Source organism: Ambystoma mexicanum, chromosome 2q, assembly GCF_040938575.1.
Source record: "Ambystoma mexicanum isolate Mex_15411 chromosome 2q, UKY_AmexF1_1, whole genome shotgun sequence".
NCBI lineage: Eukaryota > Metazoa > Chordata > Amphibia > Caudata > Ambystomatidae > Ambystoma > Ambystoma mexicanum.
In genome coordinates this window covers 1,441,477,258-1,441,492,066 of record NC_090924.1, presented here as the reverse complement: position 1 = coordinate 1,441,492,066, position 14,809 = coordinate 1,441,477,258, and the positions used below count along the sequence as shown (strand labels likewise).

The following is a 14,809-nucleotide window of genomic DNA, read 5'->3' as shown; positions in this document are numbered from 1 at the left end:
TCATAACCATCATGAAGACCGACATTAGAATGGGACTATTTAACTTGTGGGGGTTCAGCCAACATTGAGGCACACACATAGCTCAGTTACAAGGAACTAAGCTATGCAGTTTAGTCTTTTGAGTGTGGCAGGCCTGGGACTACTTTACCTGGACTACTTTGGGTGTGGCAGGCCTGGGACTACTTTACCTGGACTACTTTGGGTGTGGCAGGCCTGGGACTATTTTTCGTGGACTACTTTACCTGAGACTATTTAAACCACACCCAAACAACAGACATGCTTTGCGCTACACTGCTGTCGGCAGCGTAACGCTCACCGTGTGCAGTTCTTGGGTGCCAGCTTACCTGAAACCAAGGACCTGCAGAGAGAGAAAGAACACTACAAAACTTACCTGGAACAGTATCCGGTCTTCAATCCATTGCTGACTTCAGTTCCACTCACCTCAAGGTACAAACTGCATCATCTGGCACCGCATGCATTCTGGAATACCATAACCTGAAAAGAGGAGAAAGAAAGACAGCATTAGTAAGCGTTTACTCACGTTTCCTCCCAAATGAAGAAAGCCACACAATTCCTACCTGGGTGGTCATCTCCTGGTCAGGATCATTGCTGGAACATTACGGCGCTCGTGAGGAACATCGCAACCTGCAAGGAGAGAAAAGACACAGGTTAGCAATATAAAAGGCAAAACAGCGCCGCGCGCATTACTCACCGGACAGCATCGCGCACACCGTGCTTTCGCCTACCAGCCCATGCTCATCTTCAAACTGCATGACAACACCAAAATATCTTTCCATACCAAAAAGGAAAGAAGCAAGACATTATTATTCAAACTAAGAGGAACATAAGAACTGCATATAAAGACTATAAAGCAGCAAACCTACGGAGTCGCAGCAGGCCTGGATTCCCACAGGGGGGCTTGCACCAGTGAAGTAACTTGGTCGCTGCTCGCCCCCCACATCTACGCGCCCCTGCCACGAGGAGCAGGATGGAGAATCCACCTTTTACAATATTAAGGTAAGGAGAAGGCCCAAGGGGGAGGAAGGAGTTGAGGCCAAGGGAGGTGGGAAAACAAAGACAATCTGGTATTGAATCCAGCTCTCCTATATTGCAGACCCATCTTTAACCAGAGGCCTTACCAAGGGACCGGGAGAGGGTTCGAGAGTTCAAATCATCCAACCAGGGCTGGGTGGATACCAGGTGAGCGTAACAGTATGGCCCCAATATTCCTGACCCAAGCTTCTGGATTAATTTAAGAAACCACATATCCAAATCTTATCCCAATAATTTAATTGTCTGTGGAGATTTCAATGAAATCATAGACCCTATACTGGACAAAGAATCTAACGTGAGATTTAGAGTTACCAAATCGCACCTTCAATTTGCAAATTTATATCAGTATCGGAGTTTCAGACCATTTGCACCAGCCACCAGTGATTGGCTTTTAAAGCACTTGATCAATTTCACTGCTCCCCCAGAGCACTCTGTGAAACAGACCCGACATTTTAAAGAAATAAATGTAAACACTATAACCCTGGCTGCAATCCACACTCCTACTCTGCCTGTCTCGTCGATCCAATACGTTTCAGGAAGACATGATTAGGTCTGCAAAAACCTTACACTTCCGCTCAAAAAAAAGTTGATCATTTCCTCTTTGTGTCACAAGGGTCTGCTATGTCCTCTTCCTCAAAGGAGGACTCCGTCTCAACTCCCTCCCCTTCCACCACACCTTTGTCTTTTTCTCCTTGGCTTCCTTTTCTCTTTGCTCCCGGGTCTCTCCTTTTTTTTATGCAGATAGTGACGTCCACGGAAGGACGCCACCGTGCCACCGTATAGGTGGGGCGGTGGACGATCCTCCGTGACCGTCAAAGAGGGGAAAAAGCCAATGGCATAAAAAAACCCTGTGAGAATTCCACAGGCTGGAGCAGCCAGAGCGCTCTTAGGTCCACGGAAAGGCAGGAAGATGCAAGACGTGATAGAAGGCAATCCAGAGGCTAGCAAGAATTCGGTACACAAGTGAGCTAAATGATGCAGTTCGAATGACAAAGGCAGTCCAGAGGCAAACAAGGGTCCAGTACACAGGTAAGCAAAAAGATGCAGTTTGAATGGCGGAGGCAGTCCAAATGCAAGCAGGGGTCCGGTACACAGAAGGGCAGAAAGAGAAAGTAAGAGGAGGGAAAGGAAAGGGCAAAGGGCAGCAAGGAAACGGACGAGAAGTCTGAAAAGGAACGAAAGGAAAAAACAGAGCGAGGAGGGGCAGGGAAGGAAAGAAAGGAGCGGACGGGCGGCAGGAATAAGCGGAACCCAAAGGGGAGAAATACAGAGGAAAAGGACCAGGAGGAAGCGGCGAACCGCACAGAAGAAAGCACACAAGCGCTGCAACACAGGCGAAACCAAGGAAACGTTGCAACGTGTCCGTGAACCAGAAGCAGCAGAATAAGTGCTACCGGTTACATGCACAAAGCAAAAGAACTAGACCCGCACAGGTCGTACGGGGAGACATGAAGGAACATTCAATGGCGGACTGCCGTGCCAGTTATTCCAAACCCGCCATCTCCCCCAAGGCGTGACAGTATGCCCCCTCCTTAGACTCACCCCTGCGGGCTTGCCTGGATGATAGTGATGACACTTACGTACTAAAAGAGGGGCATTGATATGAGATGTAGGTTCCCAGGGATTCTCTGACCAGGAATACCCTTTCGCAAGTACAAGATACTCTAACCTACCCCTGTGATATCTCGAGTCACATATCTGAGCGACTTCGTATTCTTCCTGTGCAGAGTCTGTAGGCAAGGTAAGGTACTTAGGGTTGCGTGACCATTTATCCTCTTGAAAGGGTTTTAATTGGGATGTATGGAATACAGGATGTATTCTCCGGAGACCTAGGAGGAAGTTGAAGACGAAAAGCCACGGGGTTTATTTTGTGTGTAATCTTGTAAGGCCCTATGTATCTAGGGGACAGCTTGGAGGGATGTACCCATCGAGGTAAATATCTTGTAGAAAGCATAACTCGGGATCCCACTTCCAACCCTGGGACCGTCTTCGGTGTTTATCTGCTTGGGTCTTGTAGCGATCTTGTGCCTCCTGGAGGCTCATCTTCGCTTTCTCGTGGGCTTGCCGAATAAGCGAGAGAGAGAATCAACATATGGTATGTTAGTGGGAGTTACTGAAAGGGGTTGAATGGAATGCGGTTGATGACCGTAGGTGCAGTAAAAAGGGCTAGTACCAAGAGCAGAGTGGGTAGAGTTGTTATAGGAAAATTCAGCCAAAGGCAATAGTGTGACCTAGTTATCCTGTTGTTGATTTATAAAACCCCTCAAATACTGCTCGTGGGTACCATTGAGCCGTTCGGTCTGCCAGTTAGATTGAGGATGGAAGCCCGATGTCAAAGCCCTCTCAATGCCCAATCTTTCGCAAAACGCTTTCCAAAACCGTGAGGTGTATTGACTACCTCGATCTGAAATGATTTTAGTGGGTATTCCGTGTAACCGAAACACATCCTTTAGAAACACTTCAGCCATATCGGTTGCGGAGGGAACCCCAGGCAGAGGGGAGAAATGGGCCAATTTTGAGAAAGAATCTGCTACGACCATGATACAAGTACATCCCTGGGATGGGGGTAACTCGACGATGAAATCGGTGGAAATAATATTCCAAGGACCTGTAGGGATGGTACAGGGTTCTAACAACCCTACCGGCCTTTGATGGGGTACCTTGTTACAGAGGCAAACAATACATGACTGTACATACTGGTTGATATCTTCTTTCATGCTTGGCCAATAAAAGTGTCTTTGTAAGTAATCCAGGGTACCCTTGTTGCCTCTGTGTCCTGCAATCTTGGAATCATGGCACCAGGACAAAGCCGTTTTCCTTAGGGCTTGTGTAGGTAGATATAGTTTGCCTTTTACTAGATAGAAACCATCCTTGATGTCATATATGGTATCTTTGTGGTGTCTTTCTACCTCAAATTGTCCTCCGGAAGATTCTCTGACTTGTCTGAGAAATGTGGAAAGTACTCCAATACTCTTGGTTCAGGGAAACATGAGTTCCTTTGTGGATTCTGTTTCAGATGTGTAATCACTACGGCGGGAAAGGGCATCCGCTACCAAGTTCTGGTCACCTGGGATGTAGGTTATGATGAAGTCAAACTGGGCAAAAAAATGTGCCCATCTTGCTTGGCGAGTTTTCTAACACTCAAACTGCTTTAATACTTGCAGGTTCTTGTGATCGGTCCTGATTGTAAAGGGATGTTCGCCTCCTTGAAGAAGATGCCGCCACTCCAGACAAGCCAACTTCACGGCGAGTAATTCCCGTTCAATGACCGAATCGTTTTTTTGGCTGACATTGAGGGTTTTGGAAAAGTAAGAAATAGGGTGCTCTTTATTTTGGTGTACCTGTAACAGGACTGCTCCTACCGCTGCCACCAATGCATCATTCTCCAAGATGAAGGGAAGTCCCTGATCCGTCTGACGTAGGATGGGAGCAGAACAGAAGGCTTCCTTAAGATGATGAAAATTGTTTTCGGCTGCTGCAGACCAACAGAAAGGAACAGAGGACATCTTGAGTAGGGTAGTGATGGGCAAAACCCTCTGGGAGAAATTGGGAATGAACTTTCGATAAAAGTTTGCAAGACCCAGAAACATTTGCACCTCTTTAACAGACTTAGGTGAAGGCCAATTTAGGATTGATGTGACCTTCTGGGGATCCATCGAAATACCTTTGCTGGAGAGGATAAACCCCAAACAGGAGATGGAGGAAGCTGAAAATACACATTTGTTAAGCTTGACTAAAAGATGGTTGTCCTTAGTCGCTGGAAGACTTCCTTGACATGTTCCTCATGTTCTTCTTGTGACAGAGAAAACACAAAAATGTCATCAAGATAGACTATGGTCGTGTGGCACAGCAAATCTGAGAAGAGGCGATCCATAAAGTAAAATAAAGTGCTAAAAAATGGAAGGGGCATTGACTAACCCAAAGGGCATCACTTGATATTTGTAAAGTCCAAACGGAGTCCAAAAAGCCGTCTTCCACTCATCCCCCACCTGGACTCGGAGCAGATGGTATGCATTCCGTAGGTCAAGTTTGGTAAAAATGGTAGAACCCTGTACAGCCTGAATGATTTCCGTTATAAGAGGCATATGATACCAATCCTTGATGGTCACTTTGTTGAAGCCCCTGTAGTCAATGCAGATATGTAATTCCTGAGACTCTTTCTTTGGAATAAAGAATAAAGAGGCTCCTGCCGGAGACTTCGAGGGTCTAATCAGTTTGTTGGCAAGGTTTTTATCCAAATACTCTCTAAGATGGCGCTTTTCTTCCAAAGAGAGAGGAAACATCCGACAAAAGGGTACAAGGGCTCCTGGAGGGAGGTCTATGCAGCAGTCTTCCGGTCGGTGAGGGGGAAGATCTAAAGGAACCTTTTCGGTAACTACCTCTGTGAATTCCCGAAGATGGTTTGGTAGGCAATGTACAACTCTGGGCTCACAGCTGCTCGCTGTTTTCACAGTCTCAAATTTGGGTTCAGGCAGACATTCAGCCTTACTGATTGTGGAATGGAAGCTTAGAAGATTCTTGGTCCAGTTAATGGTGGGGTTGTGTTTCCATAACCAGCCTATCCCAAGAATGAGAGGAAAGTGAGCTGCGCGGATGATGTCGAAGACTATCCTTTCGGTATGTTGCTGTATTGACATGACAAGTTCTTCTGTGGTGTGGGTTATCATGCCGGAGCTTAAAGGTTTGCCGTCAACACCTTCCACCTTCTGGTCTTCTTTTTTGGTGATTCGGGTTATACCCTTCTGTGCAGCCCAATGCGTATCCATGAAATTGCAGGCTGCCCCGCAATCCACTAGGGCCCAGTTGTGGGGTCACTAAAAGAACCATGAGACGAGAGTCTTCAGTTATCTCCGGGGAAGACACATAAAGAGTGGCCTAAGGACTTGTGATGGCCCCTCAGAAGTGAGTCCTAACACCTACCGAGGGTGACCATTTCCCGATCGTCTGGGAGGGACGTCTCGACAGTCCCTAAGCAAATGTGTAGAAGTCCCACAATACAGGCTCTGTGTCTCTTCCGTTCCTCTGGAGTAAGAGGGGCCCGAGTGGTCCCGATCTGCATTGGTTCTTCTCTGTTTGGTCGCAAGGAAGACGAAGAAATGGGAGGAAGGGGATCCAAGGGAAGAGATCCATAGGGTTTGGACTTCTTTTTCTCTGCTCAGCGTTCCGTCAGGCGGAAGTCAATGCGGAGAGTAGCAGTGACAAGATCATCAAAGGTAGTAGGTCGAGCTATCCGGGCCAGCTCGTCTTTGAGGTCTTCCCTTAGACCTCATCAGAAGATGGCATACTGCATTTGCTCTTGCCATCCTGATTAATATGCAACTTGCTTGAAGGTTGTTATGTAGGTTAGTAGATCAGAATTGCCTTGACGGATGTCTAGAAGATCTTCCGACGCTAAAAAGGTCTGTTGTAACAGGGTTTTGAAGGCGCTGTAATCTTGCAAGAATGGGTCGGTTTGATTCAATAGAGGGGTGGCCATGCCAGGGCATTGCCGGTCATGTGGGTAATCATAAACCCAATTTTGGCATGATCTGAAGCAAAGGTTTGAGCACGAAATGAAAAGTGAAGATTACAAGCATCTAAGAATTGTTTAACCCTTTTGGATGCTCCATCGAATTTACCGGACACCAAAGGAAGTGGTGGTAGATCTGTCAAAGGGCGCTCTCTCTCCGTCAGGCGTTGTTGTAAGGGAGTATTGGCACTCTTGAGATTCTGTACCTCTAATTTCAGGTTCTGTACGACTGCTACGAGTTCCTGAATCTGCTGAGGTGTAGCCATGCTGATTTCCTGGCGTTGCAAACTGTCATAAGGGTCTGCTATGTCCTCTTCCTCAAAGGAGGACTCCTTCTCAACTCCCTCCCCTTCCACCTCACCTTTGTCTTTTCTCCTGGGCTTCCTTTTCTCTTTGCTCCTGGGTCTCTCCTTTTTTTTATGCAGTTAGGGACATCCACGGAAGGACTCCACTGTGCCACCGTATAGGTGAGGTGGTGGACGATCCTCCGTGACCGTCAAAGAGGGGAAAAAGCCAATGGCATAAAAAACCCCTATGAGAATTCCACAGGCTGGAGCAGAGCGGTCTTAGGTCCACGGAAAGGCAGGAAGATGCAAGACGTGATAGAAGGCAATCCAGAGGCTAGCAAGGATTCGGTACACAGGTGAGCAAAATGATGCAGTTCGAATGACAGAGGCAGTCCAGAGGCAAACAAGGGTCCGGTACACAGGTAAGCAAAAAGATGCAGTTCAAATGGCAGAGGCAGTGCAAATGCAAGCAGGGGTCCGGTACACAGAAGGGCCGAAAAAGAAAGTAAGAGGAGGGAAAGGAAAGAGCAAGGAGGAGGAAACTCGAAGAGCAAAGGGCAGCAAAGAAACAGACGAGAAGTCCGAAAAGGAACGAAAAAAAAAACAGAGCGAGGAGGGGCAGGGAAGGAAAGAAAGGAGCGGACGGGCGGCAGGAATAAGCAGCACCAAAGGGGAGAAATACAGAGGAAAAGGACCAGGAGGAAGCGGCGAACCGCACGGAAGAAAGCACACAAGCGCTGGCAACACAGGCGAAACCAAGGAAATGTTGTAACACGTCTGTGAAACGGGTGCAGCAGAATAAGCTACCGGTTACGTGCGCGAAGCAAAAGAACTAGACCCGCACAGGTCGTACGGGGAGACGTGAAGGAACATTCAATGGCGGACCGCCGCGCCAGCGATTCCAAACCCGCCATCCCCACCAAGGCGTGACACTTTGGCCAAGAGCCAAAAACCATCTGTATGTATTATAATTCACTGTGACCCCTTACCTACTTTGTTATACTACAATTCCTTCTTCAAAGTGCCAAAAAGCCATCCAGCAGTTCTTGTGCCGAGCAACAACATTCATAAAATAAGACTGACACTGTCTAAATTCTAATTTCATGCAGCTCCTACTTACCCCTGAGATCACATAGTACTAAAGCCATCATAAAACATATGCAGAGATTGTCCCATTGAGGCTCTCTTCCCGTGGGGCTCCCACCACAATCGGGTTGTGTTCCTCTGACACAAACAAAAAATGCCTTCTTACCACCACACATTTGAGACCCCAAAGGATCCAAACCTTATGTTGGTACTTATCACACAGTTTGGAAGCTTCGGCTGCTGATCATCCTCCAAAGACTAAATCTTGCCCTCAGCCTGTGCTGCCATAATAGAGGTGAAGGAGGAATACAAATCGGTTCCTGTTTAACTTTTCTGACTTAAAACATCACTGGGACAAGTTGCAGTACACCTTCTGGCATAGCGCACAGAAGCCTTTGGTCTCTCTTGTACGGCTTCTGGATTCAGTAATGGACTGCTCCAACAACCCAGTCTGCCAATATAAAAGAATACTTTAGATAATCTTTTATTGAATAGCTAAATTGCTTAGATTTATATTCCAATAGCTAGGTAATCCAATTACTGAGGATTACCAGCTCAAATCAAGCTGGAAGTTGGCCTTCCCCTCTGAAGACATTGACGATCTAATAAAGAAGTGGAAGCCATCTCAAGCCATTGGCCCCAATGTGTTGTCTAATCTTGTTTATAGAGGACCTCCGTATATCCGGTCAGTGATTCTTAACATCTTCTTCGTGCATGACAGCGCCCCAAGTTGGAAAATGCCTCATCTTCTTCCAATTTTCAAAAAGGGAGACAGGACGAATCCAACTAATTACCACCCAATGGCGCTGCTAGACATTTCACGTAAAATAATGTCATTGTTAATAAGAGAACTGGAGGCCTGTGTATCTACGTATGAAAGAATAGATCATCTTCAAGCAGGGTTCAAGCAAGAGGTGGGTACCACTGTGTATGGATTTATTCTAGATCTAATGCAAAACAGACTTCTGAGGTCCTGGCAGCCAAGTTATCTCTGTTTTAATGACTTTACTATGGCCTTTGATTCTGTAAATAGGAATCATTTGTGGGCTAAATTGCAAAGATGGGGATACCTTCTCTCAATGGTAGCATCCTGAGCTACATTCACACAGATACAGGGGTTCTGTTACAATTGAACAACATTAGGATAATGTAAAAAATGATCTCAACCTATAAGGGACTACGACAATCTTGTGTCCTAGCCTCTATGTTCTTTAATCTTATCATATCAGACATAGTAGAGGCCTTTTAAGGGCACAGAATCTTTCCTCCCACGTTGGGAAAGTCCAAAATATCTTGGTTGTGTGAATAAGGGAACCCCCGGAGACCGAGGCGTGAAACACCTTAAGGTGTTTCACGCCTCGGTCCCCGGGATTCCCTTGTTCAGGTGGCCAGGGAAGGGTCATCACTATTGGACCCACACCCTGGGGGTGGACAAGCGAGGGAGCATCACCTGGGTAGGGGGGTAATTGTAATTGTTTATTTGTAAAGCGCTTATACACAAGTGAAGTACTTCAAAGCGCTTCAAGGTGGGAAAGGTAACAAGAGAATAAAAGAATTGTCTTTCTTAGGCCTTGAAGATTCCGAATGATCTAGGGTCCTCGCGGTGTGGGGAGGAGACACAGAAAGGTGAGACATAGTAATCCTTCTTGAACAGCGCTGCCATGGCTGAGGGCTGTTGTGCACTCCATAAATGCAAATAAATAAATCCACATTTACTGACAGTTATTTACCCCATATTTATTTATTGTTTTATTTATTTTATTTGTTGGTAGCAGCCAGACCCAGAGGTATCACAGCGCTAAGTAGGCATTACATGTTGGGTTACAAGATGTTTTTAAAATGACATTTCAATAGAGATAATTTGTCATGTTAAGCGTGGACAGCAAGCTTTAAGAGTTACACATATTTGTTGAACAGTGAAGTTTTTCTTTTCTTTAGGGAAGAGTGCGTAAGCACGTTCATCTTGGATATGCTGTGGGAGGGCGTTCCAGAGGGTGTTTTAGCGATGGTAGTAAAGCAGGAGTCCCCAGCTCTCTTTCTGGCAAACCTAGGTATGTGCAAGGCTAGTGTGGTGGAGGAGAGGAGATTGCACGTGTTGTGTTTCTTGGTGATACTGTTCATGAGGTCGGGGAGGCAGCGTTGTGTAAGCAGCAGTGGGTGATAGTGAGGAGTTTAAATTCAATACGAGCTTTGATGGGGAGCCAGTGAGCCTCCCGTCTGATTTCTGAGACTGTTCTCAGAGCCTCTTTTTGGAGCAGTTGGAGTTTGTTGATGTTTTTGGTTGAGGTCCCTGCCAGGATGGCATTCCAATAGTTCAGTTTGCTACCTATGATTGGTGCTGGCTAGGGTGAGGCAGTTGTTGGGGGTGAGGAATCTTCCTTCTGGAGAGGTTAATGAGGTTGGTGGAAAATGCTGCAGAGCAAGCAATAGCTTTGCCATGTTTTTGAATGTTTAGTTCTGCGTCTAGATAAACACCTAGTGTTTTGACATGAGCGGAAACAGGGATGGTGTTTCAGAGAATGCAGGACTGAGGTGTTTGAGGCAGTGTGGGGAGCACACAATAAGGAGCTCCGTTTTCTCATCATTCAGGCAGAGATGATGGGTGGCCATTCAGGCCTGTGTGGGTCTGAAGACGCGGTTAATGTTGGTGTGTGGTTGCCAGTGATTTTGAGGAGGACCTGCGTGTCATCAGCAAATTTGGTTTAGGGTATGTTGGAGCTGTCTAGGTGGTCCAAGAGGGGTTTGTACATTCAGAACGAATTCACCCCATCTCCTCCACAAGACCGACTAGAACACCCTATGCAAACATGCTCATAGTACCTAAAATCAAGAGAGCCAGAGCAGGAGGCGCCAGTTTCCCATACCTCACAGCTCTGCAGTGGAACGCTCTACCACCACCCCTTCGTGGAGAAAACCCACCTGGCATTCCGCAAAGCGGTGAAAACACTGCTCTTTTCATAAGCACAGACCACACCTTAGCTAGCCCGAAATCTACTCCCGCAAGACTAGAACGCTCCACTATATGTTATGCAACTGTGCGTGGTGTATTTATGACCCATGTGCAAATGTTTTTCTATCTGTAACTAAGCTACTCACAAGTAACAGCGCTGCAATGCCCAAGTGCTGCATGTGCGCTATACAAATGTAAAAATACATAAATAAATAAATATAACAAAGTGAGCAGAGCATGTGTCGCCAACACAGTTTGAAGCTTTCAGGTTTTGGACAATTTTCAAGACTTCAGAGGGGAAGACGGCAGAGAATTGGGACTGAGCAGGATAGGTTGCAGTCGTGGATATGCTGTCCAGGGGGTTAGGTGGCAAGGGTGGTGGAAAGGGACTATTTGAGAATGGCTTTGTCTCTTAATTCCCGTGTTTTGGTGTCCAGGGCAGATTGGATAAGCGTGCACCATGCTTTGGTTTTATGAAGATTGTCGGGAGGTTCAGGGGTTTGGAGCTCTCTAAGAATTTTGAAAAGTTCTTTGGTGTTGGAGTTTGCATCAGAGATTCTGGTATTAACGATGTTGGCTTTGGTGGTGATGATGGCTGTTTTGTAGGTTTCAGCTAAGCACTGGAAGGCAGCTTCGTTAGTGGAGGTAGGGTTCTTCCTCCAGTGATGTTCAAGAGCGTGTTTCTTTTTCCTGAGGGAGGCTTGATCATCGGTGTATCAGTTCTGGGGGTTTCATTTTTTGGGGAGGTGGTTTTGAGGGGAGTGTGTTCGTCACGTGCAGTGAGCAGTGCAGTATTGTAAGATGCTAGGATGCCTTTGGGGTAGAGTTGTCTAGTGCGTATTTGAGGGAGGCTAGGATGGAGGGAGTCAGAAGCTCTACAGTGAGCTCACGAGTGTGTCTAGCTGTGATGCAGTGGGGTTCGCTGATAGTGGGGGCATTTTTGGTAGGGGATAAAAAAGTGAAAAGGATCAGGGAATGATCTGAGCAAGGAAGGGGGATTATGGAGGAAACCTGGATGGGAGTGTTGCAAGGGAGTATCCAATCAAGTGTTCTTCCTTTATCATGGGTGGGTGAGAGGACCATTTGGCTGAAATTCATCTCTTCAAGGGTGGCTGTGAGGGCAGATGCCTTGAGGTCAGTAGGTTCTTTGAAGCCTAGATTGAAGTCTCCTAAGAGAAAGAGTTTAGTGTTGGGCTTGAGGAGTGGGGTGATGAGGAGGCGGATGTCATTTTCTGGATTGCTGGTGTGGGAAGGTTGGCAGTAGAGGAGAAGTAGATTGATGGTGGTTTGGGGGGGAAGATTCAAGTTTGGCTAGTAGGTGTTTGTTTCCTGGTAGGTGCTGCAGAGGGGAGGCTGGTTTTGTGGATGACGGCAACACCGCCTCCTGTTCCATCTTGACGGTCGGCTCGTAGGATGGAGTACCCGATGGGTATGGCGAGAGAGTGGAGGGAACCGGCTGCTTCATGTAGCCAGTTTTGGATAAGGCTAGCTGGTTTAGGTTGTTAGCTAATAGGAGGTTGTGTATATCGGGAGCATGAGCGCTGATGGAACGCGCGTTAGTCAATGCACTGACAAAGGTATTGGGAGGGGAGGAGGCAGGGTGAGAGTAGGCTTTGTGGGGGGTTTATTGGACCTGCTGGGCGATGTAATGCAGGGTGTTCTAGGATTCTTGGGCCAGATGAGTTTCGACTCTTGCAGGCGGGGGGAGTTGTGTATTCCTGAGCATAGTCTATTTAAGCGGGTTGGGCCGATGTTAAGACAATTTATTAGGCGCACTATCACACAAAAGCATCTCGGCGCAAGGACAGAAAAAGATACAGGCCACAACAAGGATCCTAGAACTATGTTTTCAGAGCTTTCCTAAATTGAAGATGATTTGCTACGGCTCTAAGGCCAATGGGTAGCTCATTCCAGAGTCGGCTGGCTGCATACGAAAACGCCCACCCCCCTTAGGCAAGCCCTATGTATCTTTTGGAAGGCCACTAGCTTAGCATCTCCTGACTGCAGAGATCTGCAGGGACATACAGAGAAAACGTATCCTGCAAATATTGAGGTCCCTGTTTAAGGAAAGCACAGTGTACTAAACACAGGGACTTGAATGGAATCCTCTGTGCTACTGGGAGCCAGTGAAGTGCCCAGAGTACTGGGCCTATATGAGTGCAATAAGGCGACACATTTGCCACCCTGGCCGCCACGTTCTACAACAGTTGTAGATGGTGCACCAGCCCAAGTGGTTGTGCCAGATAAAGTGCATTGCAGTAGTCCAGCCGACTAGCAATCAAAGACGACACCATTAGGGGTGGCAAATGATCCGGCAAAAAAGGCAGGACACAGCGAAGAACCCTAAGAATGAAATGGCCAGTCTGGCAGACAGCATTAACCTGGGGTGACATAGATAGATCAGAAGAAAGAAAAACCCCAAGATTCTTACCCACCTTCACCGGAGTAGGACAGTCGCCCAAAGTAGGGGGCCTAAAGGAGCCCAACCATTCAGCCGTGATCAGAGAAGAACCCACCACCAAGACTTCGGTCTTGTCCCCATACGGCTTTAGCCAATTTGCCCTCATCCAATTTCCTACTGCCGACAGACAGTCCTGAAATTTAAGGGTCACAGTATCATGATCCTGATCCAATCAGACCGGGATCCGAGTGTTGTCGGCATAAGAATAGCATCGAAAGCCATTAAAAGGGATGAGGCGAATCAGTGGCTGAATATAGATATATAACAACATGGGGACAAAGCCGAACCCCGAGGAACCCTGAAAGATAGAATCCGAGAACATGAGAAATAGGGAGTTCGAAAAATAGATTGACCACGATCAGTAAGAAAAGAAGGGAACCAGCTTAGGACAGGTCCTGTAAGGCCAGCTTCCTGTAGTAGAGATAACAGAATGGCATGGTCAACTGTATCAAAAGCCACTGACAGATCGGATAGTATCAGGGCTCCCACACCGTCCTGATCAGCTAGCATGGTCAGATCCTCGACTACGGAAACTAGGACACTCTCAGTACCCCGGCCCAAGCGGAAACCTGACTGGAGGGGGTCGAAGAAAGAGGATGACTCCAGAAAAGAAGAGCAGCGGGGCAATTAAAGACTCCAATAATTTCATGGAGAAAGGAATCAGTGAGATATGATGTAAATTTGTCAGTACAGCCACATCCAGGGATGGTTTCTTCAAAATTGAAATCAGCATAGCCTATTTAAGCTCTGATGGCACAACACCATCCTGGCATGAGGTGTTAACTGCCTCTACAATGCAAAGTACTATATCTGGCAGAATCTTTTAAGGATGGGAAGAGAAATGGGGTCAGAAGGGGCGGCCGACTTTAGGCGCCCAACAGCTTGATGGATATCCGCGGCCTGGAAAACTGGGAGCCTATTCCAACTACTGCTCTCCATGGGTAAACCGTCTCCATGGGTGGTGATAGCCAGCACCTGTTCATTTCCCGAAATGTTGACGCAAATATCTGCTACTAATTCAGATAGTGAGTTGCACCAGGCCGGAAACAAAGGCACTAGGGTGGAGAACCGAGACGCCGAAGAGAAGGACTTCACCACAGAGAAGAGAGTTTTGGGTTGGCTAAGGGCAGATTCCACTTTATAAGTGAAATATACTTGTTTAGCCAAAATAACATCATGATTATAGGCTCTTGAAAGAAAACAAAAGGAGGCTTTCTCAGCTGTCCCATAAGCGCAACGCCATTTGCACTCTGCCTGTCTTACCAGCAAGCGACAGGCCCTCAGAGCCTCGGTAAACCATGCTTGGATGCGATATTCCCTCTACCTTTATGGAATACTACAGCTCCAATAACTCCCCTCCTTTTCTTATCAGACAAGGAAGAGGAATACTGAGACTAGGAAGATTATCACTAGTAACACACTCTGGCCTTATCCCACTAATTAGGCCAGGCAAGGTCAGGCAC

The 14,809-nt window shown here is 47.0% G+C and overlaps 1 pseudogene; it reads left to right on the top strand.

Moving 5' to 3' along the window:
- Positions 1-14,809, top strand: part of LOC138570253 (zinc finger protein 850-like) — a 360,228-nt pseudogene that overhangs the window by 56,295 nt on the left and 289,124 nt on the right.